Raw genomic sequence first — 25,403 nt, 5'->3', positions numbered from 1 at the left:
CAGCACTAAGTGTGTGCAATGCACCTGCCACACAACAATGGCAGAGGAGATGCACAGCCAGGACATTGTTAAGAATGTGTTTTTGGCATGGAAATAAAACACTCAGACAAATGAGCTCAGCAAGACAATTCTGAAGTACTTCAAAAGTAATCCAAAGTATTTTCAGTGAGTCACTTAACCTAATGGATTATGTTACAAATGAAATGTAAGGGTGTGTATTCAGTAATCTGTAGTGAAATGTATTTTAAGGTAACCCTCCCAACCCTGTCCATACCAGATACTTGTTTCATCAGAGTATTCAGCTCAACCCTAGCATATAATACATGCAGTTTATACCATGTATTCATGCATATCCTCATTCATTCATCTTCTAACCGCTTCATCCTCTTGAGGGTCGCGGGGGGGCTGGAGCCTATCCCAGCTGACATCGGGCGAGAGGCAGGGTACACCCTGGACAGGTCGCCAGACTATCGCAGGGCTGACACATAGAGACAAACAACCATTCACACTCACATTCACACCTATGGACAATTTAGAGTTATCAATTAACCTAGTCCCCAATCTGCATGTCTTTGGACTGTGGGAGGAAGCCGGAGTGCCCGGAGAGAACCCACGCAGACACGGGGAGAACATGCAAACTCCGCACAGAAGGGCTCCCACACCCGGGATCGAACCGGCAACCCTCTCGCTGTGAGGCGACAGTGCTAACCACCACACCACCGTGCCGCCCTTCATGCATATCTTCCTGGTAAATATGTCATGCTTTTTATATTTTTTTCTTTAGTTCTAAAATCTGTTCCATTAAATTGCCTATGTTACTGTTGTTATCTATTCTAATGTAAATATTTAAATACCTGTTTTAAGGTGCTCCCAAACATAACATGGATATCCAGATACAGGATGGTCAGTGAGCACAGGTTTTTGTATAGGTCTCTTCTGGGGTGCTATGCCACTCATAGCATAACTGTCTTTACATTTCTTTTTGTTTTTAAGTGTGTCAGAAGGGGAAAAAAAGTTATTAGTCTCAGTATGAGGCCGTTCTCCTCACATACTCGGTTGTTTGTTCCACACCAGAGTTTGACTGACAGCTTTCACACCAGTCGAGACAAACCAAACAAGCAAACTCACTGGAGTTCATTTCAACCTTAGCAAACACATTAGGTGTGAAAGAAGCCATTCAGAGGGTTTTAAGTAGTTTACATAGACTGGACATAAAATGTCAGTTCTGGAGTCACTCATGTGCATCACACTGGGGATTCAACATGCCAAAGTAAAGAGAAATCCATGAAGTCATATTCAGAAGATGATGGTTTTTCAGACTTGTATTTTCTCTTCTGAGTAAGTTCTGTAAGACTAACAAAGTTTTGGAGATTGTGTGTTTTAGTGAGTTTAATGCGATCTAAATGCTTAGCAGGGAGTCTGTTAGCTCAGTTGAACTATAAAGGGCTCTTTGGAGTTTAATGATTTATCTCTCTTCTTTCATTGTTTGACAGTTGATAGACTTCAGAGAACCATGGTTCCTCAAACAACCTGGTTATTTTTACATGATCATTTAAAGTAGAAGTTTCCTGCTCTTTTGCAGTGTGTTTCATCATGGGTTGAGATGTGTGTCTGTACGCTGACATAAATCCATCAAAATAGCACTGCCAGCTAGCATGTGTGTATGTGTGTTCCACCAGATTTATGCCTGCTGACTGCTCTGTGATTGGCCCAGGGACAGCTCAGGACGTCCCCCGGGGCTACCAAGCTCTTTATCTTGTCAGAAGGGCAATCAGCAAAATAAGGCGCACTAGATTTACCCCTCAGCTCCCCACTGGCTGGGCGGGTGGGGACCGGCCAGGGATGAATGTGCCTGCCTGTGTTTCTCTCTCTCTCTGTCCTCCCATCCCCCCATCCCTCTCGTCAGGTGATAGATATGTGGGGATCACTCATTCCTTATGGCCCAGAGAGGGGTGGCATCCATCACTCTCTTCCTGTGCCTCCTCCCTTCCCCACCTTTCCTCCTCTCTGCACCCATCCAGCCACAGTACCATAAGCTGTCTGTCAAACTGACAGGCCCATCCACTATATCACAGGGAGGCTGTGCTGCCCATAGGACTCTATTATATGTAATCTGCTCCCCTCGACACCAGCCGCTTACACAGGCCAGCCACCAGGGTGTGTGAGTGTGCATGTGTTTTTGTGTGTGTGTGTGTGTGTGTGTGTGTGTGTGTGTGTGTGTTTTAAACCTGAACATGATTTATCTGTCAGTCTAATTTATCTGTCAGTCGTCATGCAGCAAGTCTTTCAACTAGGAATTTTCCTCTGGTGAGTTATTATGTATCACATTAGGAAAGACAAATGTTAAGGTCAGAATTCCATAAACTTCTCTTCATACCACAAAAATCTTTATAAACTCTTTTAAACAATCCATGCCTTTATCAACACCAGCAGTTTCACATTCACTCTCATACTGTACTAGCAGTGAGTAGTAAGCTCACTGAAGCCTTAATGAAGTCCTAAGCTGAATTTGAGTGGGGGCATCCAACTACCTTGGCACTACCAATACTATTTACTATTGTCAGTTCTTGATCATTCCTAAACCCACTGTTAATCTAGCACGTGTGTTATCAATATTATTTGTTGTAGCTGTGGTGCTGTTGACCAATGTCAACCTCGCATCTTTTTACCCTTCAGCAGTTTTTAATCTTAAGAGGTAGCAAACTCATCAGCAATCCTTGTCATCTCTATGGGCCCTTTTTGTACTCGCCATAGAATCATTTGCTGAGGCCATTAAAGGCAACCTTAACATGGGTGGCTTTGAGGTTGGCCCTGATATGCATGAGATATCACATTTTGCTGATGACATTATCCTATATCTAGGCCCCTTTTCTACTGCACAAAAAACTGCTAACACCCATTAACGTCTGGCTTTTCCATGCATTGGGAAAGGTTTTAATCAGCATTCACATCCGGGTGAAATGACTCTGCAGTAGACATGGCTATTTATCATCCAGCTCTGATTGGCTCTGTCTCTCTAGGTCTCTCTCTGTCTCAATTTCTCTCTCTGTCTCTGTCTCTCTTTATTTATCATTTTGTGATATGGATTACTGCAAATGTATTATGTTGATCTGTTCTGTACGACATCTATTGCACTCCTGTACGTCCTGGAAGAGGTATTCCTCCTCAGTTGCTCTTCCTGAGATTTCTTCCATTTCTTTACCCCATGATAGGGTTTTATTTTGAGTGTTTTTCCTTATCCGCTGTGAGGGTCCAAACAACAGAGGGATGCTGTATGCTGTAAAGCCTTCTGAGGCAAACTGTGATTTGTAATATTGGGTTTTATAAATACAGTTGTGTTGAATTGAAAGGAACACAATACCCAGGCAAATGCACTTATTTTAGCCCTTTTACTGAGATGCAATGACACGCCACCACAAAATACGGTCCGTCTCCACCCAAGCAGCACTCAAACATTGATACAAATTCGTCTGCACCGAGTTTGAAAGAAAGACTGAATAAGTAAGATATATAAAAATAAGTAACCACCATAAAGTTTCCATTGTCCCCCATGCTCCACTCTACCATTTACCTGTGCATCGACCTGTCCGTGATGTTGAATGCAACACACCAAAAAAAAAAAGCATACTCGTTTACTGCAGAGCTGCTCTCTTCTACTAGCCATGGTATCTGTAGCCTACTTTTAGCAAGTTTACCCATGTTTAAAAACGCACATACACATTTTACTTTTGGTGGTAAGGGGGTATAACTAACCCTGAAAGCTCCCTTTTCCATCTGCAGAATCATTTAAAATTACAGGAGTTCATTTTGTGGTCTCTATGGGTTTACCTTAAAAATCTTTACAAACTCAATCTAGCCAGCTTGTTATAAAAGATAAGGGAGGATTTCACAAAATAGACAGATTTACCACTCACCTTCCACGTAGAATCAATGTCATAGAATTAATTACCCTGCCTAGATTCCTATGTTTAAGTCACTTCCAATCCAAGTCCCATCAATGTTTTTTATTCTTCTCTCAACAAATTGAAGAGAACTGAAGAGACTCCAAGAGTCAACATGGACAATTTAACTCTAAATTATGATAAGGGAGAGCCTTATTACTTACTTGCCTAACTTTCAAATATATTACTATGCTACCTAATCCAGATTTTTGGCACAGATGTTTGCTCCCTTCATGGCTCAACATTGAAACAAATATAGAAGAGTGAGGAGACATCAACAGATTTGCTGTATAAATGGGATAAAAAGTCAATTAAAACTGCAACAGATAACCCTTTAATCATCCAGTCAGTTCAGATTTAGTATAAACTCTATGAACTGCTTAAACAAGAGGGAATCCTCTCCCTAAAACCCCTTTATGGAGAAATTAACTATTACGAAAGATCTTTGAGAACAGTAACTTCAGATTATGGTGTGAGAAGGGCAGTAGTCATCTCGAGCGTTGCTATAAGGAAGGAATCTGTCTTTTGAACAGTTTAAACAGAAATACAGATTGATGAATAGATTTCTTCAGTTATCTGGAATTATGTGACTTTATTAGAGTCAGTCACCAAGGCCAGTGTAATTTATCCTCTATGACACCCATGGAACAACTGTGTCATGCTGACCAACCATTGTTTAAAACAATTTTTGTACCCCTAAGCCTATTTTATAGGCCTCTGCTCGAAAATTGCATACCCATAATGAAATGAGTATATCTCTGCAACCACAAGGTCTATTTGAATACGTTTGGTGTCATGGTAAAGGGAACACTTGTGAGATTTGTTAAGATGTGTAAATATCAGTATATGTGTTATATGTGAAGAGTAAATGAAGATGGCACACAGCACAAATGAAACATTCTGAGGTTCACCTTAAAAAAAAAAGCATTGTTTTAGGATGAGTATCCCTTTGGAATGATGCAGCTGCAGCTCTAAACCTCTATCACATCATAGTACAATATGTGAACATTAACTCTGCAAAGATGTTTAGGGTATACATATACAACTGTCCGTTTCTTTTTTTTCCCTTTTCCCCACTCCAAACTGACCAATACACACCTGCTACATGTGAAACAGATGTTCTCTTCTGTGCTTTGGAGGCTCGTATCTCCGCGACGGCTTGGTCGATTTGAGTGATTGACACCTCGTTTGATTCGTTAGAGCCAATAGAATGACACTATAACCACCAAAACGAGATTGACAGCACTGTAAGTCAATCAGAGTCAGCAGAACGCCGTTGTGGGGGAGATGTAAGTTGCCGTGAGTGGTCATTGTTATGCTTATCCCCGGAACCTGAAGGCCGTCATGTTTTGCCTGGATTCGTTTGACTGCAGGACAACATGGTCAACAGGAATGTAGCGCGATTTAATGGCAGAATGACCTTTTCACAGCAAAAACAACAACGGTAAGAGAAATATTACAACTATAGCTCGGCGAAACGATTTCTGTTGTTGTTCTTTGGCCTCTAGCTCTCTGATGCTTTGGGGTAGAGTGCTTTGGCGAGTGGGTCGGATATCAGTGCTGTATGGAGTTGGATTTGTTGTTGTTTATTAGGTTGTTGTTTGAGCTGTGTTTTTATAGCCTTGTAGCCCAGGTTCTGCTGTTTAATTTGATGTGCAGCATCACTATAGTCTTCGTGATCAGTGCATTGTTTCACACTGTGTTTGCAAAGTCGCTCTCAAAGTCCCCCATTTGGGGCACTTTCAGTTTTAACAGGGCATGGGTTTTTACATTTTAGTTAGTTAGGAAAGGTTTAGTGCGGCATGTGCAGTGATGAGGGCGCTGCGTCGGACCATCGTGATGAAGAAAGAGCTGAGCTGGAAGGCAAAGCTTTCAATTTACTGGTCCATCTACATCCGAACCCTCACCTATGGCCATGAGCTTTGGGTAGTGACCGAAAGAATGAGATAGCGGATAAAAGTGGCCTGAGTTTCCTCAGTGGGGTGGCTGGGCTCAGCCTTAGAGATAGGGTGAGGAGTATAGACATCCAGAGGGAGTGCAGAGCAGAGGGGCTGCTCCTTCGCGTCGAAAGGGGCCAGTTGAGGTGGTTCGGGCATCTGATTAGGATGCCCCCTGGGTACCTCCTGTTACAGTTGTTGTGGGCACGTCCCACTGGTAAGGGGCCCCTGGGTAGAAAGAGAACACGCTGGAGAGATTACATATCTCATCTGGCCTGGGAACGCCTTGGGGTCCTCCAGAAAGAGCTGGAAAGTGTTGCTGGGCCTTGCTTGGCCTGCTGCCCCTGCAACCTGGCCCTGAATAAGAGGATGAAAATGGATGGACTGATGGATAGTTAGTAAAGAGTGCCTTTGGGTTCACACGCTGAGGGGCATGACAAAGCATCCGTATTTGACAGCCTGGGGATTAGACCTAGCTTCTCTTTTCTTTGCTACAGAAAGTCCTGTCCTTTTGTGCAACATTACTGTTTTGCTGCTTTCTCCATCGACACAGAGGAGAGGACTGTAACCTAACACTGATTGACTGTGCCGTCCATTACGGGACACATGCGTGACACCAGCTCTGATGGAGGCAGCGGGAATTGATTAAACCAGTAATATTGGCTAGGTAGTGCTTTAACATAATATTGCACTTCTGTATGACTACCGTTGAAATAATCTATCACCAAACAAACAAACAAAAACCATTTTGAGCTCTCGTGGGGGCCTTCTGGTGGCCATGGGGGCCCTAAGTAGGCATATGCATACGCATTGGGTGGGCTTGGTAGTTCAGATTAACAGTTGGTGCTGCTGATTCTCCATTTAGGTGCCATCAAATCACTTCAGAATAATTTGCAACAAGATGAGGTCATTAAAATAGCTCTAATCAAAACTGAAATGATGGAAAACCATGTGAAAATCATGATGCTAAAACAAAATTTCTGTTTGTTTCATGTCATAATGTAATTTGATGTTTCAACATCAACTAAGTTTTAAAACTCGTTTGTAATGTTTCAACAATTGCTCTGAATTTGTGTCATTTTATACGAATTAGCTACAAACATTTCAACTAACCTGAATAAAATGATTTATTTCTCCAATTTCACCTCTTGTATGTTAAACACGGATTTTCTATGGAGTGTCCCTTCAATAACTTGATAACTTGATAACTTGTATGTATAGTGAATGGGATTTCTGTTGCTCTGCTACTTGAGAGCATTAGCCTTAGCAGTTCATCTCTTACTATGGTGCCTTTGAACTAAGGCTTACATGTATAATATCCAACAAATGCATGTAATATCTGCTCAAAACCTACAGGACAAACCAAGAGGAGAAATGCAGCCCATCTCATAACAACACAGCCGACTTCAAAGAGCTTTTTTTGGGAAAATTATTTCTAATTCAGACCACAATATTATAAAAATTACCTTGTGAGGTTTAAGAAGCAGACTGGCTCCTCTCAACCCCCAGCAGAGCCTCTAAGCCTCGACTACAACATAAATCCAATCCCTGCTATTCTCCATGGTGGAGCGAGCTGAGGCACATCCTCAGGGCTTGTCATTTCAACTCTGCCTCTCTTCTTTTGTTGCATGCCATCCCCTCTGCTTCTTTACGCTCCGTTCTGACTTGCTGCTGAGCTTCGTACTTCTCAGCCAAGTCACTCTCAGAAAGGAAAGAAAGGAGAGAAAACACTCTTGCTGTCCTCTCCAGGTAACGTTTTGTCTCTGAGGTAAGCCTGTGAACTTGACAGAGTTGTTGGTAATGAGCAGTAGTGGAAAAGGATCCAGACCCTTAGGTAAAAGTACCAATACTATCAACTACATGACAAGCATTCATCATGATCAAGCAAAACAACAGAAATATTAACAGCAAAAAATATACTCATTATTCAGTGGCTCCTTTGAAATTGTTACATTGTTATATGCATTAGTTTATTGAATCATTAATCTCGATGCATTAAAATGTTTGCAGTATTTTAATGAGGCAAATGAAGTTTATTTTAACTACTATACATACCGCTGGGGAGCTTTATTTAGTAATTTACAATATGCTTTATTTAGTAATTTACAATATAATCTGACCATGTGTTCTGTTTGTAAAATGTTAATTTGCGAAGTAACTGGTAAATGGAGCTGATTTTAAATGTAGCTATTAAGGAACAGTCAACTTTGCACTCAAAGGTATGCTATGTAAGAATCTTTGGTTACTGTTTTTTTAACAGCATTGCCAGCAAAACTGAAGGTGAATTCCAGATTCACTGCGCTTAGTGTTTTGTCTCACTATATTTGCATTTTTCTGCACTGTGTCCACAATTTTCATAGCTTCTTCTTGGATGTGTGCTGCTTACAGTCTGGCATGCGGTCATAAACTTTTTATAAAGTCTTTACCTCAGCTGCGAGCTCTGCCAAGGACCGTCCTGAACACAGAAAAGTAAGAAGAAAATCATATGTTTTCATAAACAGATTTTGGTGTACTGTTTAGCTGTAATTTTAGAAAGTTTATGACCTGGCTGATATGTCAGTCCTGCTTGAAAATGGACCATGCAACTCTCCAGCTTCGATTTGTAAGTCAGTGCTACATCCCACATTTTGTAGCTCACGTTGTAGGTCACATTTTGTTGCTCTAATCTGTTGTAGGTCACGTTTTATTTCTCTGTACATTTGTAGGACATGTTTCGTTGCTCTGATTGGTTGTAGGTCATGTTTTTTGCTCTGATTAATGTGGGTCATGTTTTGTTGTTCTGATTGGTTGTAGGTCATGTTTCATTGCTCTGTTTGTTGTAGGCAAAATTTTGTTACTCTGATTGGTTGTAGGTCACGTTTTGTTGTTCTCATTAGTTGCAGGACTATTTAATTGCATTGAGAGGCAGTTTGGTCTGTGCTCATTGATAATCCCCCTGGAAATCAACAATGAAATGGAAGGAAGGCTACCATTTTTTTGCTCTGGTTGATGATTTTTTTTTTTTGTTAACGTGGAAACAAGTTGACATCACTAAAAAAAATCTCATGGATCAAGACATGGTGGCATGCCATTGCTTCAATGGCCCATAATTTTGAAGCCGTTCTAATCCAAAAAATATCCCACTGGACTGAAAGCCCATTTGTTGGACACCCCATTATTCCGAACACAAAAGCACATTGCTCCGAAGGGCCATTTCTCAGAAAACAGGCTACACGCTCTCCCAAACAGAAGCACATGGCTAATTAGTCATCAGACCTTCATGCAATGGCAAAGGCATGACCCGCCCTACTGTGCGTCTAATTGGCTTACCCTGATATCCTTACCCTAACCAATCTCACTCCTTATGCCTAAACTTAACCAACCCAGCCAACTAAGTCAAGAGTACCAGCCAATCGGAGTCCACATTGTACTGCATAATAATCAGCCATGTGCCTCTGTTGGGGGAGTGCTGTAAGAGAAACATCCCTTTGGGGCGATGGGCGGTTGTTTTCAGGATAACAGGCTGTTGTACAAATGAGCTTTACATCCAAAGTGGGCATTTTTCAGGCTACTGGGGCTTCAGAATTATGGGCCAACAGAACAATGGGCAGTCCCCCAAAAAATCTGACACAAGAAAGGTTTGAAAAATGTTTGGGATAAAACAAAGGTACAAGAACTAGCATGCTGTCTGAGCCACCATAATCAATGTTCTGCATGACTGAGTCCTAATGAGGGAGATCCTCATGGAAAAATTACCTCAAGCTACTTCCATGTGTAAAGTCAGTCACAGCAGAATTGCACAAAACAGAATCCAAGCTCCAGGCACTAACTGCCCAACTCCCTCCACTGTTGTGAGTTTGGCTGCCAAACCCACCTTCTCTTTGTGGTCTGGAGTATTTTCACGACCTGCCGGTCTGCTGGCCTGTTTGGTGTGTTTGTCCAGCGCTCACATGGCTGACAGTGACACAGTGCCACCATTACCGCATATGTAGCTCACATTCCTGGCTAATTGGGTTTGAGGCCCCTGAGGCTGTGTATGTGCGTTACATGGGGGATTGGTTGGGCTGGGATTTGTGTGTGTGTTGGGATTGTGCAGTATGATTAAGGTTGAGAGGTCATTGGGTTGTTGTGTGTGGGTTTGTGTGTGTTGCAGAGGATAAATTGAAAGCATAGTGGTCTCATGAAAACTGTGGTCTTATTGTCGGACTCTCTCTAGTCTGGGGAAACTCAGAGAAGTTGTATTTGCTTTCTCACAGAAACATTTATTTTTTTCTCCAGCTTCTTTATGGATCTGTCATGTGTACCTTTGCTCTGTGTCTGTGTGTGTTCACAGGGGTGGGAAACGGAGGTATGATAAGGTTGAGAAACAAACGAGCACTTCAGAGCCAAGCCGAGCGCCAGGCAGGGAGTCGGACCGCAAGCGTAGCAGCTCCATAACACCAATTTCTTTACTTCATCTAGATATGCCTCCCCAGTGCTTTGCCTGCTACCACCTTGTTGTGTTTCCACCCTCGGCTTTTTTGTTTCTTCCTTTACCCCACTTCTACCCCCGCTGTGAGCCCAACCGCATTCACCGGTGGTTATTCATCTAAAGTTGATGAGCATTCTTTTTGCGAGTGCAGAGTGCACTTTCGGTGAAGAAAAAGTCGTCTCTCTGCGAATACGCTCACTGCAACGACGGGGGTGAAAGCACTTGGATGAATGCTCCACTCCTCCACTGCCCTATATTTCCCTATTCATTCAGCAGAGTGTGGTGTCAGGATTGCTGCGAGTTTAGTCATCCGTGAGACATGAGTTGTACACCGGCTGTACATCTGAACACCGGAGATGCAGAAGAAGGAGGGGGTGGAGGAGGAAGAGGGGGAGAGGGAGGAAGGGGAGGAGAACAGGACACGTTGGTGAAAAGGCGAGAGCCGGTTAAGGGGCGGGACAGTGTAGCTCATCTTTGAATAGATGGTGACAAAGAAGCCAGCGGGTGAAGGCAGCACGGGGCGTTCGGATGATGAGCAGGCGGAAATCATGCCATTGGCATACAGCTGTACTTATTCAGAACAAGCCAAAAATTTTGCAAAAGTCAAACTTACAAAACTCTGTTTTCTCCAGGAGTGTGAAGGAGAGGACGTAAATACACAAGATTCATGGTGAATGTGAGAATAGAAGTATCACTTTATAGCTAGAAAAGTGCCAGGCGGCCGCATGCTGATATGGAATGGCCACCCAAGCTGATCACAGCCACTTTAGACAATTCCTACGTGGGTTTCAGAAATACAGTTAAAATATGAGGATGAATGTATTTCTAATAACTAAAACACTAATTGACTTGAAATTCCTTTGACTCTGAAATGTGCTATTTAAATTAACTTGCCCAAATTGAAAAAAAGAAACCACTGAACTGCCTACTTACTTACTTACTTAGGGTAGAACACAAACATCAAGGATAAATGACCAAATCAACAATATCTGGAAGTCTACAAAATCAGGCAGGCAAAACACTCCGCTTCTAAAATGCTCCTGGTGTGGTATTACGCCAAGCAGAAAAAGGAAACAAAACCAGGTTCACAGCCAGGCAGCCAGAGCACAGTACAACTGCTCCTAGTGGAATTGTCCTTCCTGATTCCCTTACAGTTAAGATGGCAGTGAAGGTGACAAAGATGGGGATTCATCCTTCTTGTATGGTGTTTAACTTCAGTGCATCATAACATATTGGGTATGGAGTTATTCTGCAGATGCTCTGGTTCAAAATGAGACCAAACTTCTCTGTGGATGTCAGTTTTAAAGCCACGACAAAGGCCAAAATGTGGCTTCCAGCAGATGGTAAAGCCTGATGTTTTTAGCTGAGCTGATTCCTGGAAAACTTGTGGCCCCTACCAGACGGTTAAGAGGAGTGAGGAGTCAGCAGTCAATGACAGTATAAAACAGTCAATAAAAGAGGTTTTTCAACAATTGTTAATCACTGCAACCAAGAAAAACAGTAAACTGATTTACACACACACACACACACACACACACGTGCAACCAAAACGCATGATCCCCTCCAGGCTTATGTGTGACAAAGAAAATTACTTTTGTTATACAGAAGGTTGTTTGTTTTTTTTGCACGTTTTGGTGCTAGTTTTATTGCTCCAACTTAAATATGAAGTTCTCCTATTGTACTTCAATACATGAAGAAAGGGGACATAATTTTACAATGAGCATACATATGTAACGTAATGGGCTGTACAGTGGTGAAATAGTTAGCACTGTAACCTCACAGCATTACGGCCTATTTCCACCAGATGCGTGTTGGTTGCGTCTCCGCTCCGGCACGGCAGCGAAGCCGATAGGATTCAATTCTAGTCAATGTGCGTGTTTCCACCGGCTGCGGCTGTGCTGCATTCCGGCTCCGTCTCAGCTCCGGCACTCCAGAGCCCTCCGCAACAGATACGCAGGACTTCTATTTTTGCCGGACGCCGGAGCACAACGCAGCAATTCAGCACAGAGCAGATCGTGCGGGGCAGGAAGTCGTGCACAGAAACAAAATAAAACATCCGGTTAATTTTCAAAATAAAATACACAGTGTTCACGGCGGATCATATTTCCCTGCACTACACCGTGAAAACTACATAATGGGCAGAGGCAGGCCTGAAGTCAACAGGTCAGAGGTTTTCAGAGGTCATTTCACCCCGTTGACACCATGGACGAGGAGATATTAATCATGGCACTGCACCGAGATGTCTTCCGGCGGAGCTGCACCGCACCGCACAGCAAACGCAGCCGGTGGGTATTGACGGACGGCGGAGCACGCAGCAGATAACCAGCGCTGCCGTTCCGCAACGGACATGCATCCAGTGGAAATCCGGCGTCAGGGTTCCAGGGTTTGCCTGTTCTCCCTGTATCAGCATGGGTTTTCTGTGGGCACTCCAGCTTCCTCCCACAGTCCAATGACATGCAGGTTAACCGGTAACTCTAAATTGTCCGTAGGTGTGAATGTGAGTGTGAATGGCTGACTGTCTCCATGTGTCAGCCCTGTGATAGTCTGGCGTCCTGTCCAAGGTGTACACGGCCTCTCACCCAGTGTCATTTGGGATAGGCTCCAGCCCCCCTGTCACTCTGTGCCAGGGTAAAGGGTTACAGATAATAAATGAATGAAACATGTAACATTGTCAAACTGACTCTTTAAGGAGAAAACTGGGGCTTAAAATGAGATCATTTCTTTTAGAAAGCTTTGAAATTTACAGTAAACTTTACTGCATTTAAGCAGTTACAGTTATTTACATTATTTATGTATTGTTTTTCAATTTTTTATGGCGCAAAACACAAAAGAAAGGTGTCAGTTTCCTCTGTAATCGATTGTGTCAAATGGGCATATGATATTGTCTCATATGGATCACAAGCCTCTGAATCGCATTGAATCGAAATCATATGGGGATGAAAAATCATATCAAATCATATCTTGATGATACTAGCGATTTTAAATCCCTGTGCAATACGGTGTGTAAACCCTTTCCTCAAGTTCATTAAATCCCTGCAGCCCTCTGAAGGCAGCAGGACTAGATTATATATCTGCAGCATCTGATTGGAGAAGTGTTGCATGAAAGCGCAGTGTCATTACACAGTGACCTAGACAAATAAGACTGAACAGTTATAATTGAATATTTTTCAATCACCACCCAGTGGAACAGTAAACAGTAAATATGTTCCACTTCACCCAGACCTGTTGCACTTTGTGCTGTGGCACAAGCATGAACTGAAATAATAAGTGCCAGTTGCTAGACAGTTGTTGTAAAGTTTTACGTGGCATTTCCTTATTGTCATGATAACACCCACATTTCTCTTCATAATTGCACTTCAGATGGTCAAGGAATGACTCCTTCCCTTGGGTTTAGAGTGCATATTACTTTTAAACAAACAATAAACAAGACAGATTGCAATTTACGCATGGAGATTTCTCCTTTGGTCCACAAGGATCCTTCAAATAAGCACACCAGTAGATGCTCATTTTTCTTGAGAGAGTTTCTACGCAATTATCAAGATCTGGTTTTCCCTCTTCCCACCTTCTCTGTCCCCCGGCTCAAACCAGCTCTCTGCAGTTCTGACATGAGTTGGACATGTAACCACAAGCTGTGCGCAATATGGCTGCCATTGGAATAATCACACTTTATAGCAGCTATAATGCTGTCATATCTGTACCACAGACTTCATCCCCTATGTGCTCTAATAACTTGTTTTTTAAATTTCAAAAATAGTAATGTTCCCTTTCAACAGAGAATCATAGCATTAGCCAGTCAGGCAGTGCTGTCAAATTGAATTTTTACAAAGGGGGGCATTGAGAAGGTAAACCTACCTGATACCAACCTAAACATGATTTTATTTTCTGAGTTTTTAACATACAATTCAGTTTGCAACTTAATAGTTTTAATTATTTATCAATACAATAATGAATTTTGAGAAGGTCTGCACCAGTTTTTACACATAGTTAATTACTCAGTTAGCAAAAGCAAGAAACAAGACTTAGTGTTAGTGATTTTATTCTCTGAGTAATTTACTTAAATAGGATGTTTTGGTGGTCTATCAACCACCTTGTATGTGTTGTGTATGTGTACATAGAAGATGCAGAGATCAGTGGAGGAGTGGAAGGCAATGGGAGAAGTTAGAAATTGTCTTCTCCCTCTCATCCCCCCCATCATGTCATCCCTGCTTGACCAATCCCTCTCATCATCAGCATCTCAATTGACATGCCTCCCAAACCATTAAAGCTTCCATCCTTGCTCTCCTTCCTCCCTTCCTCTCTCATTGTCTCACCCCCCTCCTCTTGTTAAGGAGGCTTTCACCGGATGCTCATTAAAATCTTCTCAGCTGAATCGGACAGGGAGATACACGGCAGACTTTCCCTCCATCCGTCCTCCTCCTTGCTCGCTCACTGTTTCTTTCTCTGCCAAAATAGGAGCCTGAAGTTGGGTGAATGTGTGTTTTCTCCAATCTACTATTTCAATTTCAAGTGCTTCTGGGAAGGTTGTTTATGGTGGAAAAACCCATGCCAATAAAAGTTTTTTACTGAGCTGGACTTGGAAGGTGGATGCACAGAAAAAGAGCATGTTACTGAGATGGAAACAAAGAGAGAGTTCAGCGATTATTGGGACAGACAGAGGTGCATTTGTTAAGTTGTCCTGTTTTTATGCGCATATTGAAAACGTGCAAGAAAAACCCAAACAGAAATGCCAGGAATGTGGCTGAAATATTGGAAAAAAGGTTTATTTATTTGTTTTTTTTCGCAAGCTTTGCTGAGGTGGAAAAGTCTGCATATTGAAAAGAACAACAAGTGATCGAGGCTGACGAAAACTGATTCCACTGGAAAAATAAATAAATACACCTTGATGTTGTTGCACTGACCTTGACATTTCTAGTTTATATGTCATTTACTAAAATCTGACCCTTTTGACTTCCACCCTAGTTCAAGGCAGGGGTTCTCAAATCTTTCTGACATGCCCATTCTCAGAAGCCGAAAAAAGTTCATGCCCTTCAACCCCACAGTTTTGGTCAGTCATTAACAATAATTGGGGTGGTAACAAAGATCCATGTTGAATTTTAGTGAAATAAAGTCAGCTTGAATGTAAAATCTTATTTGTTTATTTTCCCTGCATAGACCATATTCATTCAACTTTGTCTCACTTTATGTTTTTCCTCTGATCATCGATGCCCCACCTGTAGTGGCTCAATCCACTAGAAAATCTATGGGAGCCTCGATGATGGACAAATGTAAATTTTGTTGTCTGCACAATTATGAAAGGTAGTTTTATTGGTTTGCATTGGTATACAGTATACATGTATAAATCTAAAAAGGAAAAGGAGTTCTGCTCTAAAGTCATGATCCAGAGACTAAAGATGAAATAAATGATCTTAGGTTCTAAAGTGTATATTTACAGATAAACTTTTAGGACGATGTCCGTACTCCATCCATCCATTCATTTTCATTAGCTTATCTGGGGCTGGGTTGCGGGAGCAGCAGGCTGAGCAAGGAACTCCAGACATCCTTCTCCCCAGCAAAGCTTTTCAGCTCCTCCTAGGAGATGCGAGGCGTTCCCAGGCCAGATGAGATATATAATCCCCTCAACATTTTCTGGGTCTGCCCCGGGGCTTTCTGCCAGCTGGATGTACCTGTAAAACGGGAGGCGCCCAGGAAGCATCCTGATGAAATGCCCGAAACACCTTAACTGGCCCCTTTTGATGCATAGGAGCAGTGGCTCTACTCCAAGCTCCCTCCGGGTGTCTGAGCTTATTTGTAAGTCTTAGCCCAGCCACCCTATGAAGGAAACACATTTTGCTTGTTTCTGTGATATCATTCTTTCAGTCACTAACCAAAGCTCATGACCAAAGATGAGGGTAGGGATGTAGATGGACAAGTAAATCAAAAGCTTTGCCTTCTAGCTAAGCTACCTCTTCACGACAGTCCAGTGCAGTGCCTGCATCACTGCTGATGCCACCCCAAACTGCCTATCCACCTCGTGCTTCATTTTACCCTCACTCATGAACAACACCCAGAGATACTTCGACACCTTTGCTTGGGGCAGTAACTCTCTCTCAACCAAGAGGGGGTAATCCACTCTTTTTTTGCAGAGAACAGGAGGCGCTGACTCTCATCCCCACCTCTTCACATTCTGGCTTCAAACTGCCCCAGTGCATGCTGGAGGTCACGATTTGATGAAGCCAACAGGACCACATCATCTGCAAAGAGCAAAGATGCAATTCTAAAGTCCCTAAACTGAGCCTTGAGATCCTGTATACGCAGTTTAGGCTCCAAGGTCTCAGTAGAACCATATGTAAGTCATTTATACGGCAATAATGATTAAGCTTTACAATTGCTTTTTTTTTTTTTTTTTTTTTTTCCCGCTCAAGGTCTTTTGATTAATATTCAAAGTCATACAAAATGCCCCGTCCCGCCTCACATGTCTGTGCTCCAGCAGAGCCCCATCCCTATTTTGAAATTTAGCAATCAAACAGAATTAATTGCATAAACAATTACAAGAACATAGAAATATATTCAATGTGACAAAAATTGTAAGTGAGACAAAGCAATCTGCAATATTAGTGGTGTCCATTTTTTGGACATAGGTTAAAAAAGGTTGCCGTATTGCATACATTTTCTGACCACATTCTCCATTTTCTCCAATGTCACATGATGTATAAGGTCATTAATTGATAGCTCAAGGGGAGATGGGAATTTTTCCTTCCATGTAAGCGGCATAACTTGTCCAGCTAACAGAGATTCAAAAGCTATCATATTTTTTATTTATTTATTCATTTATTTTTTGACTGGTGACTAATTTTTATATCTTGTGGAGCTACTCCAAATATTGCAGTAGTAGCAGAAGGAGAAGGTTGTTTGGTACTTCAAAAACATCTCAAAGTTTTTAAATACTGAATACAAGAGCGTACAGTATAGAGTCTAGACAAAGCCATACAATTGCAATTTCAATGATAATTTCATGTAAAGCTGAAAAGGTGGGCATTGCCAATGATTTATTTTGTGCAGAATAACCGCATTTGCAAAGATATATGTATGTACATTACGTTTCCCTTGAATGGTGTACCTTGATGTGACCTCCTCAAACATTGTAATCTTTATTATGAAGTTTATAGAACAAAATCTTTTTTCAAGTAATTGCTTTTTTTTTTTTTTTTTTTTTTTTACCAAAAATCGAAAAGGATTAAATAAAATGTAAATTGTACTAACATAGGATGATGAGTTACATATATTCATGCATTTCTTTGGCTGGGTCGCAGCCATGGCAGCCAAAAGGGGTTGGCTGCTAAAAGCTAAGAGCTTGACTAAGAACAGGTATATATGCTGTGGAAATTAAATAGAACATGTCCCCATATCCTTTCCTGGAGAATCGTTCTTTGCTCTCTTATACAATTGCAGTTATTGACACGTCACCCCTCTCTCTCACTATCGCAGCTAATGAAAACGATGTATGATGTACAAGACTTGATCAAAGATGTCACAATATCTTAACATAAATGTGGTTGATGGAGGCAGGCACTGATTCACATTTTGACATTTCAGAAATTCACTTAAAACTTGGATATTTTATTGGGAATGTCCTATCTGAGCTGCAGCCCTTGCAAAGGCACAAACACACTATTTACGCATAAAACTATTGAAGAAAGTGAGCTCACACCACCAAATGTCCATGAAAATGCACACAGACGGTCATGTCGGCCCCAGTGGCTCCCGGCATTAATTGAATGCCTCTTCTGACAAATGGATTGTTGAAACCACACCTGCAATGCACCATTAGGCTCTCCTCTCCCCTTTTATCCACCAAGGACTCTGTGTGTCCGCAAGCATGTGTGCACTCCTACGTGTGTTTATGTGTGAGGAGAACAGAGCCGGGTAGAGTTTCCTAATGTCAGCCTCTGCTTCTATTCATTCTTTGTGAGTCGTATCCCTAAAAGGCTCTGCAGTGGTCACATTCAATTTAGTTCAACCTTCAAACACTGAAGACACAGCAATGTGAATAAATGATTCCAATGAGTCTAATGTTGAGTGCATTCATTGCTAAATTACACTGGCACAATACTGCTCTTTCACTAAAAGTATTTTAGAATTCTTAAAGAATAATAAGTAATTGAAGATAAATGGTGTTTGTGCAGCTGTATGTCTTGGCTTTTCTCAACAATTAGTAAAACAATGAGTTTGAATTAGTCAGCTGTATGTTTGACACAGTCCTAGAAAACAGTATTATTATGTTTTGGCCACTTGGTACAGCAGAATAAGCCAAAAACATGCTGCACTATATAAGTATTGTGGCAAACATGCCAATTGTGCTACATTTATCAGCTGGTCTCTATTTTGTCTGTCTGCTCTTTGTTGCTGGATGTATAATCTAAAAGTTAGTCCACAAAAAGAAGTTCAGTTGGACCAGTTCAGTTGGGTGAAAATCTCAGTTTTCACAAGAGCTGGGGTTTATTAGCATATTACAAAGTATTATCTCAGTGGTGTGGACCTAAGTCGCATGACAAATTTGATGACTTGCTACTTGGACTTTAACACTAATGAATTGTGACTTGGACTTGAGCCTTTTGACTTTAAAGTATATCTTCTGCCAACCCCAAAGATGAAAAAGTATTTCAAAATGTGCCATAAATCAGTTTATTAGCATTAATGGTATTTATTCCCAGTCAGTCGACACTCTATTCCTCAGATTTGTCTGAACCAATCTCACAGCATTCAGTGAAGTTGCATTAGAGAACCTTGAAGAACTAACATTAAATTACTGGGTGCCAGTTGGGAAAATGATGTCAAAGATAATTTCGTCTTGTACAGAAATTGCGCAGTGGTCAACAAAAAATGAATTGCAGTACGCAAAACATGCGGATGGAAAATTATAGACAGAGGCGCAACAATTTCCAACAAACTAGTTTTAACAAATAAGTACAAATTTTAAGTATTCAGGGTTTTCGAAAATTGAATTTAATAATACTCTGTTGTTAAAATGGCATTGCATTTGGTAAGGTGCACATTAAGGGCTCAAAAGGACTTGGGATTGGACTGGGGACTTGTAAGTCTTGACTTAGTTCCACATCTGATTAATCCTGAATTGAATTTGCTTATCAAATACAAATCATTCTCCTGTTAGTTCATCAGATCATAGGCATAGATTTCAACATTTGCTGATGAAGAGACAAAATGAGAAAAAACCCCAAAAAGATTCTTTGTAGAGAGGACAGAATAGAAGTGGGAACTTTTATATGCTAAATATGGGAGTGTACCAGAAAGCAAATATAATGAGTTTTTGTGAATTGAGAAGGCAGAAAGAGGTGTACAGAGTAGTTTTTCTCTCGGATAATCTTTGGTCGAGAACACTGGCTTATGGAGAGATAAAAGACAAAAGCTGTATTTATTGTCAGGGATAGTTATGGAATTAACATTAATTAGCAACAGCCAACATAATCTGCCACTTTCAAAGTCATGTCCAGTGAATTGTGGCAAATGAGGGAGGACACAAATGCAGACAAATAGACACCAGACAAGCAGGTCCGATAAAGGAAGATATTGGCCTCATCCACACATACACAAGTATTTTTTAAAACGTTTTTATCTATTCATTTTGGCCTTTAGTCCAAAAGCAAACTGCATTTTAGATAACTGGAAATGTACCTTTTATTCAACTCTTTCCAGGGTGAAGATTTCCAGAAACTCTGTTTTTAGTGTTAACAACTAGATAGGGAAAACAAAGTTTTTAGCTGTTATCTCCTTTGTCAGGCATCACAGATGTTGTGACATTTTGTGCAGTAACACAAGTGGCCAAAAAAAAACAGAAGCTGATTTTAACACTGGTTACTCGACTTTTTACATGTTTACACATAAACGTACAATTACTCTTCCATTATATTGAGGAACAGAGATGTCAGAATGTGCTGGCCGGTAACATCACTGGTTTTGACAAATCCTGATAGGACCTCTGGTTGGTGGGACAACTTTGAGAACATAATGCTTGGTCTGTTGGTTTGGATTTGGCATTTTCATTTGAATGGAGATTTTCTCGAAACAGTGCTTGTGTGGATGGCAATTTTTCTTATTTTATTTTTTTTATTTTGAGAACGAAACTCCTGTGTACTTATGGATGAGGCCTTACTTGAGGCAAAAATCAAAAGCAGGCGTACAGGTTGGTAACAGGATAGCAGTCAGAACAAACAAATCAAAAAGAGGCACAACAGGTGAGCAGGTCAGGAACATACAACCCGGTTTCCCAAGAGTTGGGACTGAGAATATGTTGGCTGGTTAACTGCAGGCTTGATGAGGGAAAGTGGAAACAGGTGAGCAGGTGAATGGTAATGTCGGGTTTAGCGAAGTGAGATGGGATGATATATAGGCCTAATATGATAATAATAACTATATACTGGAGCCTATTCATCCCAGTAGAGTTGCTCTCCTGGTGAATATGCCAAGAAAAGATTCTAGCTTCTGCGGTTACTTCTGCATTATGCCGCCCACTAAATATAGGCATTAGTGTTTCTCTCAGTGACCCCGCCTGCGAGTTCCCGCTCGACTCATAAACTTTTTAATGTCATGTTGTCACAGATTTTTAAATCACCTTCCTGGGCTTGGAGAATGTTTAACAAACGCAAACCCCCCATGGTTAATGCATAATAAACAGTCATGATTGACCTTGTTTGCAGTTCAAGGTGTCCTGTCAACAGTTTTACGGATGTCTCTTTTACAGTGGTGGTCTATGGGGGAAATGCTTTTTAGGCCGCAGTGATTTATTTATTTATTTGCTGCAATACCATGAGTGGCCACTGGGAAAAATTGAAAGCAAGAGCTGGAGAGAGGGACTGAGTGGGCAGACTGAGTAAAACTAAATATATAAATTAAAAACTGAGACGGACATTGTGACATTCAACACTTTTGTTTGATCCCAAGACCACTCACAATAAATGAATGTTACAATAACTTTTGTTTGTATGCAAGACACCTCCACAATTCTGAGTCCTTTGCTGACTTGGAACCAGATCCAAAATGGACCTGGCTATTAGAAGCCATTCTTATTCATCAATATGAGTGACAAAGTGATGAACACTTAGGGCTCTAGTTTCGCAGACCGGGCGAGGCGGGGCGCAGTGCACCTGCGCTTTGCCAACTGGGTGTGGCCAGGCGGATTTTGCAAGTTTGGCACACCGTGTGCCTGGCGCAGCTACTCCTCTTTCCCACCTCCGTCCCTCCTACCTGCGCAAGTCGGAAAGAGGGAGGAGAGAAGGCGTGGAGTGGGTTTTACACACATCACACCAATCAAATGAGCCCCTCTCCTCGCCCTTAAATGCGCCGCGCGAAGGCGTAATGAGAGTTTACTCAATTCGCCATGGCAGAAGAGAGCAGCAGCGTCAGACGGCCAAACTTCTCCCAGGAGGAAACTGATGTTTTGGTCCGGGAGGTCCAAGCTCGCAGTGTCCGAATATACGGAACTGCGAGCAGACCTCCACGGGCTGATGATGCAAAGGTAGCCTGGGAGGAGGTCACCACAATTGTAAATCAATGTTGCGTTTCTCTCGTGCGCGCGCGCTCTCTCTTTCTCTCTCGCAGTCTCACTCTGTTTCTTTTCTTTTGACTTTTCTAAGATGACAGATGCTGAATATATACTCCCTATCTGATGCTGTGGCTGTTTGTGGTTGGCTGAGAGGGATGTGAACTCATTAGTTTGCAGCTGTGTTAATCAAATCAGGTTGGGTTTCCATTACGCGTGCCAAACGTGCCAAACGGTGCCAATCCCCTTTGATCTGACATCAGATGTGACGGGACAGTCGATATAGAGATACATTTATGTGCTGATTGCAGATAGTTGCATTGAATAGTGGTTTTTTGGGTATTTATTGCATCGTTAATGTGCCTGATATTCTGGAAACCTGCCTGTGAGGTTTTGGTGACGTGTGCGCACTGTCCGCCGGTCAGCCAAACTTTGGCTTACATCGGCTGCGCTCCCCCTGCGCTGACAGTAGACCTGGTTTCAGTTGGCGAGCTTTTAGCACACTTCGGCGAAGCCTTTTGGCACGAAACTGTCACTGCGCCAAGCTGGATCTGTCGACACCTCCCCCTGCTGCACCGCCACACCCATCTCTGCGCACCTCGGTCTGCCAAACTACCAAACTGAGCACGCCTCGGGTTGCGCTGCTCGAAACTAGCTCTGCGTGGGGTTCGCCACCCTGCGCCACCCTGCGCTGCGCTGCGCCGGGAAACTAGAGCCCATTGTTTTACAGTAAGACAGGTTATTTGATCCATTGGTAAAAAGCTTGATAAAACATATATAACTGAAATCATATACTGTATTTGAGACATTATGAAGAGGAGAAGGTGAAGGAAGTACTGCTTATGGACTTCCCCCTCCTCCCTCCCAACACCCACCTTATTTAACAGGCATCTTCATCAAGCTCCAGGCCCATTAAATACATCATTGGAGCGGTGATTAAAAATGAAACAGACTTAAATGCGGTAATCAATCATTTAATAGGTTAACAGGCTTAAAATATCAGAGCTCTCTCCCAACCTGAGCTCACTGGGAGAAAGAGAGTGAAAGAGGGGACGAGGAGGAAGGAAAGGAAGGTGTTACATTTTTTTTTTTTCCCTGCCAGTACAAAATGTAATGTTATTGTTATGAGGCAATCTCCCAGAGTTAGGTAGCCATCGATGAGGTGTGGGATTGTTTGACAACTATACTGTTTATCATGCACAGTCTACCTGAACAGGATAATGGATGGGAAGTGATAATGGCCTGGTATAGGAGTGAGATGCAAAGATACATTTGACTAATTGCACAGTACTGAAGCAATTACCGCGCAGCTACATGGAACTAAAAGCATCTGAGCTATAGAATGCTCAGTGTGGAGCTTCCTTTGAATGGGTGCATGAATGCTTCTTATTGAGAAGAAGCTGTGCTCAGGATTCACACAGCGGTTAAGTATTCCGAAGAACGCCCTCCCACTGGTGTCACTCCCGGCTTTCTTTCTTCCTGCTATGATACGAGACTACCAGCTTTTTTTCCTTTAGTTTGCATCGGGATATGAACATGACTAAAAATGTCCAAATTGCAACCTTTCATCATCTGTACTAAGTGCTACAGATGGCTGCTGCAGACTTACACTGCAGAAGTGTGATGTAACTTTGAATGATATGTTGGAGACAAGATGAGTTAGAATTTTCGAATATTAAATGGCATAGTGTCTAAACATGTTAAAGTTTATATGCATAAAACTGTGTATGTTCAAAAGGAAAACTGTGTGCACACAATGGCAGGAATATGCATGCACACTCTGCAACATATTTATAATCATGTGCAGACTAGAGTTATGCACAGGCCTGTACCAAACATGAATCAGTGCAGTTAGTGCCTGAGCTGGCTAAATCCAACTGGTACTACCGAAGTTGAGACCTGAACCTGACATAAAACAAAACCTGTGGTTGTGTTTGTCTTATTTTCTTCTTCAAGTACAATTTTATGTGCTTTGTGGACTGAAAGAAAGGCTTTCTCTTACAGGACACCTCTATGGCCTAGGTGTGTATGACGTTGAAATGCCTCCTAATGTGTAATCCCAGTGTTTCCAATTTGAATCCACTTGGAACCCTTGTAGTCTTCTCTGCCCCATTTCCTGTCACTTCTTCTTCAACTTTAAGCGACATAAAACCCCCAGCCTGGTGCCATGCTATTGTTTTGAGGGCTCATAATTCTGAAGTGACAATCGTCCAAAAAATGTCTCATTGGACCTAAAGGCCATCTGTCTGACAATTACACGGCTGTTCCAAACAGAAGCATCATCCCGTTCTCAATTCTAGGTCATCAAATACAGATGCCCCCTCACATCTTACAGCATGTGATATTACATGTGATATTACAGCATGTGAATGGGCTAGAAGCACATGGCTCTTTATGCAGCGCACAGCTGACACACATTTTAGCATGTGGTTAATACTGTGAAATGGTTTAGGCAACAAAGCAACTCGGTAAGGTTTAGAAAAAACTTCATGTTTTGTGTTAAAATTAGTATGAGTGTTACCTAACAGTGACGTAATGTGATGTAAATATGTGACGTGAGAGACATAAATGTGTGACAATCATATGTAAACTGCATTGCCTATATTACATTAAAACAATGTTAACAGTAGCTGTGTAAATTACCTAAAAACAACATTGACTTTTGGTTTCATATTGGTCACAGACTGCAGTCTTCTGATGGAAAGTTTTGTTTTGTTTGACTCATACACCTTTTCAGTTCCTCTCAGCATCAAGTGTTGCCATGGATGGATTTACGTACATGGAGTTAGGTGAAAGCCTGGTACATCTCATAAACACACCAAGAGGTGCCTTTGGCATTGATATCACTCGCTGAGGGGCATGACAAAGCTCCATATTTGATGACTTAGGAATAAGAACAGGCTAGAAGCACATGGTTCATTATGATGCAGGATGACATCATTGGGGTTGCATTCAACCCTGACAAAATGTAGCAAAAATTTAAACAGAACACCCTGTTGTGTTATGCAGGCACATTGCCTTTAATTCACATGAGCTTTACTGCCATAGGAAGCACACATTTTCATTGCCAAAGGAAGTTTGACATAAACTTCCTTTCTATACAGCATAACAAGAATCATGAACAGGACTTTGCATTGCTGCAGTCTCATCTTCCATTTACGCATTACATACAGTCCCCCACTCAAACTCCAATTTGCACCTCTTGTGTCTTCTGTATTGTGTCTACGTGGTTGCTATGAATTTTAACTTTGTCTTTTGTCGCTTCTGTTCCTTACATTTTTTTTAACATCAACCTGCCCATAGGGATAACAGATGGAAATTAGCCGTGGGCCACAATCTGATGTATTTACATATACTCATGTATTTGTTCATTAACATGCACTAGTCCATACCCATTGGTAGCTTTGTCACCTTCTACCTATGCCAGTCCTCAATGCCTATGTGCAGTTTCACATAGATTGACCACATCAGTGAGTAGAAAAACGTGGGACAGACAGAATGACTGACTGACAGAATGACACACTGACAGTTTCCGTGATTAT

At 41.8% G+C, this 25,403-nt stretch overlaps 1 long non-coding RNA gene across 1 annotated transcript in view; it reads right to left on the bottom strand.

Moving 5' to 3' along the window:
* Window positions 1-362: 362 nt before the first annotated feature.
* The window catches only part of LOC126389362 (uncharacterized), a 492,329-nt gene continuing 467,288 nt past the window's right edge, over window positions 363-25,403 (bottom strand). Inside the window, exon 2 of the long non-coding RNA XR_007569844.1 lies at window positions 363-550. This is a non-coding gene — a long non-coding RNA (uncharacterized LOC126389362). The remainder of the gene's footprint in view (window positions 551-25,403) is intronic.

Source organism: Epinephelus moara, chromosome 4, assembly GCF_006386435.1.
Source record: "Epinephelus moara isolate mb chromosome 4, YSFRI_EMoa_1.0, whole genome shotgun sequence".
In the NCBI taxonomy this organism is placed as follows: Eukaryota; Metazoa; Chordata; class Actinopteri; order Perciformes; family Serranidae; genus Epinephelus; species Epinephelus moara.
This window is presented reverse-complemented; position numbering and strand designations above follow the sequence as displayed.